Raw genomic sequence first — 12,322 nt, 5'->3', positions numbered from 1 at the left:
ATCATTGATTGGCTGCCTCTTGCACGCCGCCTACTGGGGATTGAGCCCACAACCCAGGCATATGCCCTTGACCGGAATCGAACCTGCGACCCTTCAGTTCCCAGGCCGATGCTCTATCCACTGAGCCAAGCTGGCTAGGGCTAGATTTCAGGATTTTTATAGACATGGAAATATTTTCCCCCCTATGACATGCCTTTCAAAAAGAAAACATTTTGAAGACAATAAAGTTTTAACATATTAGTTGAAGATAAAAATCTTTGCTAGGTAAACTTATATACATATCCTTTTTATAGCTGTCAAAGTAAAATTATATAATCTATTAGATTTTAAAAAATAATTTTAGTCCTCATGCTCAGTGGTTAGAGCATTAGCTTGAACACCAAAGGGTCACGGGTTCGTTTCCTGGTCAAGGGCATGTACCTGGGTTGCCAGTTCACTCCCCACCCCCAGTCATGGTGAAGATTAACAACAACAAAATAAATAAAAAAATAATTTTTATTTTTTCAATTGCATTTGCCATATAATATTTTATTAGTTTCAGGTGTACAACATAGGGATTAGACATTTACATAACTTACAAATTGATCACCCTGGTAAATCTAGTACCCGTCTGACTCTAATGAACATTGTTATCAATATCATTGACTATTTTCCCTATGTTGTACTTAACATCCCCATGACTGTTTTGTAACTACCAATTGTACCTCTTAATTCCTTCCCCTTTTTCACCCATCCTCCCAACCCCCATGCTATCCGGCAACCATCAGTTTGTTCTCTGCATCTGTGAGTCTGTTTCAATTTTGTTCATTCATTTATTGTTTCTTAGATTCCACATATAAGTAAAATCATATGTTATATGTCTTTGACTTATTTCACTTAGCATAATATGCTCTAGGTCCATTCATGTTGTTGCAGATGACAAGATTTCATTCTTTTTTAAGGCTAAGTCATATTCCATCTTATATATATGTACCAGTTTTTCTTTATCCATTCATCTATTGATGGATACTTACGTTGCTTCCATATCTTGGCTATTGTAAATAATGTTGCAATGAATATATGGCTGCATATGTCTTTTTGATTTAGTGTTTTGAGTTTCTTCAGATAAATGCCCAGAAGTAGAATTGCTGGGTCCTTCCTTGTCTCTTGTTATAGCCTTTGTTTTAAAGTCTATTTTGTCTGGTATAAATATTGCTATTCCAGATTTTTTGCTTTGTTTCCATTTTCATAAAATATTTTTTTCCATCCCTTTAATTTCAGTCATGTGTCTTTCGATCTGAAATGAGTCTCTTGTGGACAGCATCTACTAGTATAATAATAAAAGCATAATATGCTAATTAGACCAGACATCCTTCCAGATGTCCTTCCAGATGACCTTCCAGGCGAAGCTGGGGCTGCGAGGGAAGCCCGGGTCCTGGGTGCCAGAGGGAAGCCAGTGCCAGCAGCTGGGGGAAGGAAGGCCTACTCTTGCACAAATTTCGTGCATCAGGCCTCTAGTATGTAATAAGGCTCTTATTTTGTTATCCATTCAGTTATGGTGTGTCTTTTGATTGGAGCATTTAATCTATTTAAAGTAATTGTTGATAGATATGTGTTTATTGCCATTTTATTATTCATACTTTTTATCTTTTTCTTTTCTTCTTCTTAAAGAAGACCCTTTAACATTTCATTTAATATTCGTTTGGTGGTGATGAACTTCTTCAGCTTTTTCTTGTCTAGGAAGACTTGTTCTATCCTTTGATTCTAAATGATAGCTTTGCTGGGTAGAGTAATCTTGGTTTTAGGTCCTTGCTTTTCATCACTTTTAGTATTTTTTGCCAATCCTTTCTCACCTGCAAAGTTTCTGTTGAAAAATCAGCTGACAGTCTTATGGGAGCTTTCTAGTAGGTAACTAACTGCTTTTCTCTTGCTGTTTTTAAGATTCTATCTTTTTCTTTAACTTTTGGCTTTTTAATTATGATGTGTCTTGATGTGGGCCTCTCTGGATTCCTCTCAGTTGGGATTCTCTGGACCTGTATGTCTATTTCCTCCACCAGCTTAGGTAATTTTCCATCATTATTTTTTCAGATAGGTTTTCAATTTCTTGCTCTGTGTCTTCTTCCTGCAACTCTATGATGCAAATGTTGGTTCACTTGAAGTTGTCCCTGAGGTTCCTTAAGCTATCCTTATTTTTTTTGGATTCTTTTTGTTGTTCGTATTGGGTGTTTTCTGCTTCCTTATCTTCCAAATTGCTGATTTGATCCTCTGATTCAGCTATTCTGCTATTGTGTTCTTCATTTCAATTATGTGTTCTTCATTTCAATTATTATATTCTTCATTCCTGATTAGTTTTTTTTTTTTATATTTCCTAATTGTTATGGAAAAACCACTGGAAAAACTTTGGGTAGGCCCACAAGTTGGATGGGGCTGGGATCTCATGGAATCATCAGGGTGGGGTGAACAGTATTAGCCAGGTTGATGGAGACTCAGATATGTTGCCTGCTGACTCAGTGGGGAGAGGGCTGAGCAAAGGAACAATGGCCTGTGCCAGCACTTCTGTCTGGGAGAAAGCTGCCCCTCCAGCCTTTGCCCTGATGCCAGACAATTCAGCTCCTTTTCATTTGTCCCTGGAGCCTTTCAAGCTGCTGTCCCAGTGCTGGAGCTCAGAGGGAGTGAGTCTCTCAGTGAATGCCTGGGACTCCATCAGTCCTTTGTCTCACTAAACCACAATCTCCGTTGGGGACTTCTCTTCCTGGCACTGAAACCCTGGGCTGAAGAGCCTGGTATGGGCCTGGGAGTCCTTGCTCCTTTGAGGAGGACCTCTGCAGCCCCCCTCCTGATTTTTAACCACCACACGCTGGTGTGAGACTAGCTTGTTCTATGTCTTCGCCCATCCTACCAGTGCCCCTCCTACAAATCTCCATGCTGCTTCTTTTATATACTAGGGGTGTATTGGTTAATAATGTGGATTTTGTAATCAAAGAAAACACGATAATTTCAAGAGAAACATCAAAAGTGCTTTATTCAAAGTAATGTCCATCACTAGCTACACATTTCCCTCATCTTTTGGTAATTTGTGGATACCGTCCCAATAGAACTTTTCTTGTTTTGAGGCAAACCATTCAGAGACCCAATTTTCCACTTCTTCGTATGTTTTGAAGTGCTGCTCAGACAGTGCGTGTGGCATCGATCAGAAAAAGTGGTAATCTGAAGGAGCAAGGTCTGGTGAATACAGCAGGTGGTTTAATACTTCCCAGGCAAGATCTTTTAACGTGTCTTTAACTGGTTTTGAAGTGTGTGATGGTGTGTCATCATGAAGCAGAATTACTTTGACGTGTCTTTGGCACATTCTGGTCATTTCACCATCAAAGCGTGGTTCAAATTGATTATTTGTTGTCGATAGCGATCATTATTAACGGTTTCACTTGGTTTTAGAAGCTCATAATACACCACACCTTCCTGATCCCACCAAACGCAGAGCATTGTCTTCTTTCCAAAGCGATTTGGCCTTGCAGTCGATGTTGAGGGTTGACCTGGATCAACCCATGATTTTGTGCATTTGGGATTCTCAAAATAAATCCACTTTTCATTGCTAGTCACAATTCGATGCAAAAAAGACTTTCTTTCAGGCCATTGAAGCTACATTTTACTGATGACTTTTCGGTTTTCCATTTGTCTTTTGTTCAGTTGATGTGGCACCCATTTTCCTTCCTTTAAAATCTTTCCCATTGCTTGTAAATGATCATAAATTGTTTGCTGAGCAACGTTTAATCTTCCTGCAAGTTGTTTTTGAGTTCTACACACATCTTTATCCAATAATGCTTATAATTGTTCGTCTTCAAACTTTTGGTTGAACTGGACGTTCTTTGTCTTTCACATGGAAATCATCACTTTTAAAGCATTTAAACCAGCATTCACAAGTATCTTGAAATGGAACATGTTCACCATAAGGTTACCGAAGTATATGATAACTTTTTCTTCAAAATAAAGTAATGAATTAAAACTTCCTGCAAATGCTCTTTTTTTGGCACGAAATTTGACATTTTTTAGCGTAAAAATATCTATGATGTTAACACCTTTAGCAAATTTGACATGAAAATTTGAAGCTTGTTGTCAATACAACAAAATTGCATACATATCAAATCGCATATATGTCAACAAATGTGTAACTCCATCTATTGAAAAAAATCCGCATTATTAACCGGTACATCTAGTATCCTTAGTTATAGGACTTCTGTTAGACTTCAGGCGATTCTCTGATGGTTATTCCATAGTTTAGTTGTAATTTTGATGTGGTGATGGGAAGAGGTGAGTATGGCCTTGACCTACCCCACCATCTTGACTGGAAGTGTTCATCTATTAGACTTTTAGTAGTGTTTAATACAGGCATACTGGAACCCTTGTGTTAGGATGGATAGTGTTTCATGAGGGGAAGAAAAAAATTTTCTAAATTACTTTGTATCCTTCAGTCTATAAGTATTACATAAATTTAGGATGTAGGACTTCCCACTAAGATAAGATAACATTTAGGCACACCCTTAGTTCTTACTTTTTTGCCTTCAGCAGGCATGGGTGAAAAGGAGGACAAAGAGAAAACTCCAGTATCGATATGTGTGTATGTGCTCTCTTTTGTTTAAACCACTTTTCCTCCTTTGAATATTTAATGCATAGAAATGACTAAGAAAAATAGTGGAGCCCCAAAATGTTAGGGGAATAGCAATAACTGGTGGAGAATTTATATGGAATGCAAGCCTTCTTTTTTTTTAATTCTAGAGTGCTTTATTTTAGATTTTTTTGGCTTCTAGAGTGACTTAGGTGTGCGTGCTAACTTAAGTTTGAAAGTAAAAGTTGGTGAAATGACCTTTGGCCAGCTGCAATATGTTTATACACTGAGTGGCCAGATTATTATGATCTCTGAATGCATAATAATCTGGCCACTCAGTGTATGTATGTGTATGTATATATAGTATGTATGTATATATATGTGTGTGTGTATATATATATCCATATATATATACACACACACACACACACACACATATATATATATGGCCGGACCCCACCCATTCAAGGTATATGTATATGTGTGTGTGTGTGTGTGTGTGTGTGTGTATATATTCATATACATATATATATATATATATGAGGCCCGGTGCATGAATTCGTGCATGGGTGGGGTCCGGCCAGCCTGGCCAGGGGTAGGGGACATGGGCAGTTGGCCAGCTTGCCTGCTTGTCGAATTCCTGGTCGAGGGGACAGTTTGCATATTAGCCTTTTATTATATAGGATATACACTGAGTGGTCAGATTATTATGTATTCAGAGATCATAATAATCTGGCCACTCAGTGTATATATGGTGGTATTTGATTGCGAAACCGCTCCATTCTGAAGCTACTTAGATGTGGTCATCAATTACTTCTTGTTATTTACCACCCTCAAATATAAAAGAGAGAGAGAGAGACAGGTATGTGTATAGTTTTTCTGGCCTGAATGTGGCCTGCCAAATGAGTCAGCCTCTAGTTGCCTGAAAATGTTCTTTCTTGACTGTGAGGTCAAAAGTAGTGACTCACTGCTGTTTGAGAATGTATTATATTAACTGAATTTATGAGAGAGAACCGAGTTTTACAAGCAGGTTACTTCTATGACACCACATAACTTTAGTTCTCTTCATATGTAAGTCAAGTAACGATCTTTTGTCTTAAAGCTTTCCTTCAGAATTCAGTAAGTACAATAATGTAGCATATATTTCAGCTCTAGTGCCTTTTGGATTTCCCTGTCTTGAAAAGAAATGAAGGAGCCTCTCTTAACAGTGAGTGATATGGGAAGGGACAGTGTCAAGGTTAAGCATGAAATCAACTGTCAAGGGCTGGGAGCAGGTCATGCTTAATAAATATCCGCTTTATGTCTGACTGTACCTGTGCCTTAGTCATCTTCCTCCTGCCAAACACAAAGAGGTTTCTAGGCAACAGGACTGATTCAGACACTAAACATCTCATTACGGTGAAATGTCCACCTGCACTATTTCCAGGAAATGCCCCTCTTATAAGTCACTGGAAAGTGGGATAAACATTCTCTCAGCCACTGAAGGCATCAGATGAGCCAGAACTGGTAACCATGTGTGAGAAGGTGGGGCTGGCTAATATTTGGAAGGAAGGGCAAACTGAGACTGTAACCTGCTTGGTAACTGTGGGGAGGAAGATTGGAGGGGGGCAGGCTGGAATCTCTCCCCAGAAGGACTCATGGGGAAGAGAAATTCATTGCTCTTAGTAGAAAAAAAATTAGTACATTTCTAATTGTAAAGTAGACCAAAATCTTGGAAAATCAATCATAGCATAGTAGCTAAGAATTTGAATGCTGGACTTGAATTTCTAAGTTTCACTTCCTCATACCTCAAATGGTGCTGATAAGGGTACCTACCCCATAAAGTGAGTGTGCGTATTAACGTTAGTATTTGGGAAGACCAGTCTCTTATCAGAAGCCTTGGGGCAGTGGCCTCATATCCTCCAGGGAAATTCAAAAGGCACTAGGTAACTCCCTAAGTGGTGGGGGCAGAATTGAGAGGGAATGAAGGAAAACCCAAAGACAGGTAAGAACTTTTAAACAATTTGTCTATTCTTTTATGACTTTGAATTAGAACTGTAATTATAGAAGTTATAATTATAGCATCATTTAAGAAACCTCTCCAAAGGTTTTCAGCATTGTGTACTACAGTTAATTTCAAAATTATTAAAAGCCCTGGTCAGTGGTAAAAAATAAGTACATGATACCATTTTATTCAATAACTATCGAGATTTCTTTATTGCCAAAATAATGACTTAAGGTTAACTTTTGGATCTCTGTAAAAAGTAAGAAAAAAAACTTGTTGAACTCTTAAAATTTTCTGACATTCCTTGAAGCCACAATACATAGTGCTCCACTGAATTTGACATTGAAGGTAGAATCCGTGCTGTGTATGCAGTCTTATACCTTGAATAACTTTCTATGAGTTTAGAATGTCACTTTAGGAGAAATGCTTTCAACTTTGGCTTGTTTTATAGAGAACCTGGAGTTTTTCCATTAATTTAGATTCTCAGTCTTTCATTGGAAATCTTTATTGTACTTGATGTAAAGCTGTATTAATCATAATGAACAGACAACTTCTATTCAAAAACGGAAGAAACCATAAATAATGCCTCAAAGTTCTAACATATGACCAGCTGCTTTTCAGAAGTTATATAGCTCAGGAGTATGTGTCATGTCTGGGATTAAACTTGGAATAGCCTGTTACCCAGAAAAAAAATAAATTTAAATGTAGGATTGCTGATCCATTACCAGAGACGTCTAGTCTTGTTTGATAGTGTAATTGTCTGTCTTGAAACATTAATGCTAGCAGAATAGATTAACTCTAAATCAAGATATAAAATTTCAGATCATTTGGGAAATGTTTTTTCAATTTTAAATATTTCAGAAAAGACCTTTTTAAACGTCAAGTATTTTAAATATAGCTTGTGTTTAAACTAATCTGTATCATATTATTATCTAATTTTGAACCTGCATTCATATAATGGTCAATTGGTATAATAAAACATAATACTTTATTCTTTTATAGTCTTCGGTGTTGACCTCTGAGCTCACCCAGTAACTTTCTGTCAGTTACCTTGCATCTAATTAGCTATCTCTTATTCTAGGAGATATGACCTTTCACCTTCCACCTTATTTTTTTTAATCTATTTTTTTAAGCCTGAGATCAGAAGCTATTCATTAATATGTTATTTAATTGGCTCAGTCCTGGTGGGACAGGAGGTTCTGCATCAGATTCCATGTAATAGTGTACTCCATTCAGATGCCTAAATAGTGAATGGAACCTAATGGATGATTCTCCCATGAATTTATTTCCCTTTTCATGTGGCCTATTCCACAACGTGATTTCTGACCATGAGAAATAAAGATATAAGATAAACGATGTTTTCTTATTGTAATATGCAAGTGAACAATCATTTAACATAGTCCCTTATTTGAGAATTGTGGGAAAGGCAGAAGAAACTGAGGTCAAAGGAGATTGTTTTATTTTTTTCCCCTTTTTAAAAAAAATTAAATTTATTGGGGTGACAATGGTTAATAAGATTATATAGGTTTCAAGTGTGCAATTCTATGATAAATACGTGATGATGGAAGAAGGTTTGACTTTGGGTAGTGGGCGCACAATACGATATACAGATTGCTCTAATTTTCATCAAGTGATAAAGTCAGGGTAAGAGCCTGTGTCTTAATAGACCCATATGGAGCTGTTGCCCATCAGTTATCTACATCAAGCTAAATTAAAATACCCCCAATTTTTAAATCTTTGAGGGAATCGATTTCTCACATCCTAGGACCAATCACATGGTAGTGTTTTGAGCACTAAGAGGAAATACCTAGAACTTTTGATGGTTGTAGTGCTCTCATCAATAAGATACCTCACCCTACTTCCTTTCTTTCTGTGAGAAATGGGACTTTTATTTGCTTTCTTTAACTGTCTTTGGTGCGATCACTAACATATCTTTGCTTTCTTTTTATAGAGTTATATGCATGTACAGGGTGGGGTGGCACACATGTAGGTTTACAGTTGTTCATATGGAAAATAACACACTAATTAATAATAAGAATAAACTCTGTGTTTCACATACTCACAACTGTAAACCTACTTGGCCCTACCCTATATATATTTGAATATGACAAAATGTATTAGAAAGCCATCTTATAACAGGGTTGTATTAGTGAGGAAACTGGAACCTGAGGTTGCTAAACCCAGGGTTAGTCATGGCTTCTCTGTGGCCAAATATACACTGAGTGGCCAGATTATTATGATCTCTGAACGCATAATAATCTGGCCACTCAGTCTATATCCTATATAATAAAAGGCTAATATGCAAATTGTCCCCTCGACCAGGAGTTCGACCAGCAGGCAGGCCAGCCAACCACCCATGTTCCCTCCCCCTGGCCAGGCTGGCCGGACCCCACCCATGCTCGAATTCATGCACCAGGCCTCTGATATATATATATTTACTGAGTGGCCAGATTATTATGCGTTCAGAGATCACAGTGATCTGACCACTCAGTGTAGATAAGGATGGTGGTCTGTTAACTTCCGCTTCAGGGCCTTGCATTGACATTTGTTTTTAAACTTTTTGGCCATGGAACCCAGATTTCAGCTGAGATTTTGGGTAAAAATAGAAAGCAAAGTAGAGCTCTTCTAGTTGAAGCAAGATGGGGCCTGGAGACATGTCCACGTGGTCTTCCTGAGACACGTCACTGTAATGGACTTCTTATCACAACACAGGGAAAGGGCGAGGCCCTTCGCCCACCCCTCAGGTCAAACATACCCTGGTCTTGTTCTATTTCTCTTGAGCATTCTTCCACCCACCCCCCCCAACCCTCCACCCCCGCCCATATCTGAAAGTGAACATAAATGGAAAAGCTGGGGGAGGTGAGCTGACTCAGACTGGGAGTCACAGCTATAAAGGAAATGCCAGGTGTTCCCAGGTGGCTCAGAACGTTTTTACTGTGTGTCCAGAGGAAGTGGCAGGGGCACTCTGGCTGTGCAGATCTACTGGTCTCCAAGGTTGGTTCTTTTTTAAAAATGTATCTTTATTGTTGAAAGTATTACAGATGTCCTCTTTGGGTTTTGTTGTTGTTGTTGTTGTTGTTGTTATTTTTTCCCCTTTTACCCCATCTTCCTGCAGCATCTCTCCCAAGTCTTTGCCACACTATTGTCTGTGTCCATGGCCTCTGCATATAAGTTCCCTGATAATCAATCACCCATACCTTCCCTCTGAGATTCATCAGTCTGTTCATGGTTCTGTGTCTCTGGATCTATTTTGTTCATCAGTTTATTTTGTTCAGTAGCTTTCACATATGAGTGAGATCATATTATACTTACCTTTCTGACTGGCTTATTTCACTTAGCATAATGCTCTCCAGATCCATCCATGCTGTTGCAAATGGTAAGAATTCCTTCTTTTTTGCCACCATGTAGTATTCCATTGTGTAGATGTACCACAGTTTTTTTAATCCATTCATCTGCTGATGGGCACTTAGACTGTTTCCAAACCTTAGCTATGGCAAATTGTGCAGCTATGAGCATAGGGGTGCATATATTCTTTCTGTTTGATGTTTCAGATTTCTTAGGATATATTCCTAGAAGTGGGACTATTGGGTCAAATGGGAGTTCCATTTTTAATTTTTTGAGGAAACTCCATACTGTTTCCCACAGTGGCTGCACCAGTCTGCATTCCCACCCTTTTTTCCACATCCGCACCAACGCTTGTCTTTTGTTGAATTTTTGATGATAGCCATTCTGACAGGTACAAGATGATACCTCATTGTCATTTTAATTTGCATCTCTTGAATGATTAGTGACTTAGAACATTTTTTCATATGTCTCTCGGCCTTCTGTATATGCACTTTAGGTCTTTTGCCCATTTTTAAATTGGATTGTTTATCTTTCTTTTGTTAAATTGTTTGAGTACCTTTTATATTTTGGAAAAAAAACCTCTTCTCGGATGTATCATTGGCCAATATGTTCTCCCATGCAGTGGGCTCTCTTTTCACTTTGTTGATTGTTTCTTTTGCTCTGCATAAGCTTGTTATTTTGATGTAGTCCCATTTGCTTATTTTCTCCTTAGTTTCCTCTGCCCTAGGAGATGTATCAGTAAACATATTGCTATGAGAGATGTCTGAGATTTTACTGCGTATGGTTTCTTCTAAGATGTTTATGGTTTCATGACTTATATTTAGGTCTTTTTATCCATTTTGAGTTTATCCTTGTGTGTATGATGTAAATTGGTGGTCTAGTTTAATTTTTTTGCATGTACCTATCCAGTTTTCCCAACATCATTTATTGAAGGAGAATGTCTTGACTCCATTGTATGCTCTTGTCTTTGTCAACATTAATTGAACATAATGGCTTGTGTTAACTTCTGGGGTTTCTGTTCTCTTCCATTGATCTATATACCTGTTCTTGTGCCAGTACCAGGCTGTTTTGATGCAGTTGTTTTGTAGTATAACTTGATATGTGGTATTATGATCCCTCCAACTTTGTTCTTCTTTCTCAAGATTGCTGCAGCTATTCGGTATCTTTTTTGGTTCCATATAAATTTTTGGAGTGTTTGTTCTAGATCGGTGAACTATGACATTGGGATTGCATTGAATGTATAGATGGCTTTGGAGAGTTATAGACATTTTAATGATGTTGATTTCTACCAATCTATGGACACAGTAGTTTCTTCCACTTGTTTATATCTTTCTCTATCTCTTTGAAGAAATGGAAAGAGAAGAACACAGGTATAAAGACTAAGAATGGCAACAAATAAGTACCTATAAATAATAACCTTAAATGTAAATGGATTAAATAGTCCAATTAAAAGGCATAGAGTAGTTGAAGGAATAAGAAAACATGACCCATAAATATTATGTCTACAAGAAACTTACCTCAGAAGAAATGAGTCACATAGAATGAAAATGAAGGGATAGAAAAAATTTTTCCAGGCATATGGAAATGAAAAAAAAAAAAGCTGGGGTAGCAATACTCATATCTGATAAAATAGACTTCACAGTGAAGGCCATAACAAGAGACAATGAAGGTTACTTCATAATACTAAAGGGATCGATACAATAAGTGGATATAATTCTGGTAAACATATACGCACCTAATACAGGAGCATCCAAATATATAAAAAAAACTTCTGGAGGACTTTAAAGGAGAGATGAACAATAATGCAATCATAGTAGGGGACTTCACCACTCCACTAACAACACTGGATAGATCTTCTAGACAAAAAAAATCAACAAACAAGAAATCCTAAACGACACACTAGATGAGATGGGATTAATTGACATTTACAGAACATTTCACCCCAAAGATACAGAGTATACATTCTTCTCAAGTGACATGGGATATTTTCAAAGATAGACCACATGTTAGGATACAAACTAAGTTTCTAAAAGTTCAAGAAGGTTGAAATTATATCAGGCATCTTCTTGGATCACACCTGCATGAAACTAGAGATCAACTATAATAAAAACACTTAAAAACATTCAAATATATGGAGGGTAAATAACATGTTATTAAACAATGAATGGGTTACCAAAGAGGTCAAGAAAGAAAAATAATTTCCTGGAAACAAAAGAAAATGAACACACAACAACCCAAAGTCTGTGGGACACAAGTGAAAGTACTCCTGAGAGCAAAGTTCTGGCCTACCTCCAAAAAATAAGAAAAATTAATAATAAACTATTTAACCCTACAACTTAAAGAATTGGAAAGAGAACAAGAAAAGCCCAGGGTAAGTAGAAGGAAGAAATAAAGATCAGAGCAGAAATAAA

At 37.5% G+C, this 12,322-nt stretch overlaps 1 protein-coding gene across 6 annotated transcripts in view; it reads left to right on the top strand.

Annotated features, from left to right (window-relative positions):
- SGMS2 (sphingomyelin synthase 2) overlaps window positions 1–12,322 on the top strand; it is a 90,859-nt gene that overhangs the window by 35,435 nt on the left and 43,102 nt on the right. The window contains exon 1 of one of the 6 annotated variants that reach the window (XM_054726778.1): window positions 9,540–9,560. The exons of the other annotated variants lie outside the window; for them this stretch is intronic. The gene's annotated coding sequence lies outside the window, so the exon portion shown is untranslated. Of the gene's footprint in view, window positions 1–9,539; window positions 9,561–12,322 lie in introns of those variants that run through there. 6 annotated transcript variants of the gene reach the window in all.

This window comes from Eptesicus fuscus, chromosome 2, assembly GCF_027574615.1.
Source record: "Eptesicus fuscus isolate TK198812 chromosome 2, DD_ASM_mEF_20220401, whole genome shotgun sequence".
Lineage (NCBI taxonomy): Eukaryota > Metazoa > Chordata > Mammalia > Chiroptera > Vespertilionidae > Eptesicus > Eptesicus fuscus.
This window is presented reverse-complemented; position numbering and strand designations above follow the sequence as displayed.